Genomic DNA, 2,500 nt, shown 5'->3' with positions numbered 1-2,500 from the left:
GCTCGTCACATGGTCTTGTGTCCTGGGGGAAACTCTTAATGTCAGTCCTAAGTATCTATATTTATTAACAATCTCTGGAGCCTCGTCTATAAATCTTATTTGTTGTCTGTCTTCACTTTCATTGAACATTATCTTAGTTTTACTCATATTCATTTTTAGTCATACATTTTTGCCTTCCTATTCAATTCTTCTTTCATCTTTTGTAATTCCACCCATTATTGACTAAGCACAACTGTGTAATCTGCAAATATTAAATTGTTAAGGTATTTGCCATTAATATTTAAGGCCGATTCACACGACCCGTTTTCTTTCCGACAGGCTCGCCGTCGGTTAAGCGGCGTCTAGGTTTCTTACGTGTATTCAATTGCAACTGTTCACACGACCCGTCAGGCAGACGGCGGCCCTCAGACGTCGCCCTTCCGAGGCGGCTCGGCTTTCTTCCCAAGAAACCCCGATCGGTTTGACGGACGTTAGCCACCCGTCCCAACCAGCGGGTTGATGATGTTTTGTGTGAACGAGGACCTGTATTGTACCCGTTCGTTTCGTGGCCTACAACCCCGACTTTTCCTCATAGTATAGAGTCATAGAAATTAGTTAGTTTGTTGTTGACACCATGTATTAGAGGTTAATTGAACTTTTTCAAGGGTATGAGGAGATGTTTGACATGGCAAACAAGATGTATAGAAATAATTTACATCAATAAAAGATATGGAAAATGACTGGAGAGGCATTAAATAAAAAAGGTAATTTATCGCAATTTTAATATTCTTGGCATGGTGCATAAAGCATTATGAAGTTGCATAACTTATTTTATCAACACAGTTATCAACCAACATCTTAAAGTGTCAAAATTAGCGTAATTCCTCACGTGACAAAGTCTAAGTAAACAATGAAAACCGCACGCTGGTAAAAGGATACGGAACGCCTTGTGTGAATGTACAACATTTCGACGGCGGTTAGCCACCACCCAGCCTGTCGGAAAGAAAACTGGTCGTGTGAATCGGCCTTAACTCTTACATTTTCCCAATCCAAATTCTTAAAAACTTTTTCTAGGCGTACTGTGAATAATTTAGGAGAGATTGGGTCTCACTGTTTATCTCCTTTCTCAATTAGAACTTTCTCCATAACTTTATCTTTATATAGGTGTATTATTGCTGTACTTCCTGTTTAGATATCTTAAGAGTTCAAACATAACATTCTTCTATTCCTTGTTCTTGAAGGGTTTTCATTACTGCTGATGTTTTGAGAGATTCAAAAGCTTTCTCGTGGTTGATAAATGCCATAAATATTGGTTTTTCATATTCTTTGATATTTCCATTAGCTGGTTAATTACGTGTATATGGACAGTTGTTGAATATCCACTTCTAAAGCGTTCCTGCTCTTTTCGTTGATTAAAGTTTAGCCGTCTTTTTATTCATTCTAATATGATCTTTGTAGATATTTTGTATGTTGCGGAAAGAAAAGTTATTGCGTGATAATTTTCAGTTCTTTTGTGGGTCTCTTTTTGTGGATGAGTATAAGGATAAAAGTTTTCCAAGCTGTAGGAATAGAGCATTTTTGCAAACATTTCATGTAAAGTTCAGCCAGCTTTACTACTATGAAATCTCGTCCATCTATTATTAAATCAATTATTAGTCCAACTTTTCTAGCTACATTGGTTCTTTACATGCCCCTTAATGCTTTCTTCACTACTCCTACTATTACGTTTGGTACCGACCCATGTGTCTCATTATTTAGTATATCTCAATTGTATAGCATTGTATGGAAATCCTTTGAATTTTTTAACAGGTCATCTCTATTGTGGATAATATTTCCATTTTCACCATTTCAAGCAAACATCTGTTGGCGCCCTGTTCCAAATCTTCTTTTCATCAATTTGATGTTCTTCCTTTCTTTAGTGTTTCCTCAATTTTGTTCTGATTGGGTTTACGAACATCTCTGGTTTTATGTTTGATTATTGTTTTTGATAGATCGGCTAATTCTGTTTCATCTCTCTTGTATTTTACATACTTTTCCCATCTTTCCTTTATAAGGTTTTATTCTTTTTTGACGGTTTACCTTTATCTTGTGTAAGAACTTCTCCACCTATCTCTCGTGCTGATTCCAATACAAATGTTGTTAAATTCCTGTTCATTTCTTTTGTTCTTGCTTCCAATTCATCATGAAGTTGGGAGCCTATTTTGCATTGCTAAACTAAACTCATCAGATTTTTCTTTCTTCTTTACAAGAAGGATAATTTTCTTGCTTGAAATTATTTTTTCTCTCTCTTTCCTTACATCTAAACCAATTTTACTTCTGACCATTCTATGATCGTTTTACTTTAACTTACATTACAGTTACATCTTTAACTAAAATGACCCCTTTTATTGAGAATGAAATTTATTTCATATTTTTTTTTTCCAATTGTGCTTCTCCATGTCCATTTTCTATGTTCCTTTTCATTAAAGGTGTTCATGTTTTGAAGATTTTTTCTTTAAGCAAATTCTACAAGCATGTCTCC

The sequence above is a fragment of the Palaemon carinicauda genome, chromosome 26 (genome assembly GCF_036898095.1).
Source record: "Palaemon carinicauda isolate YSFRI2023 chromosome 26, ASM3689809v2, whole genome shotgun sequence".
Classification (NCBI taxonomy): Eukaryota; Metazoa; Arthropoda; class Malacostraca; order Decapoda; family Palaemonidae; genus Palaemon; species Palaemon carinicauda.
The sequence above is the reverse complement of the archived record's forward strand: the minus strand, read 5'-3'. Positions refer to the sequence as shown.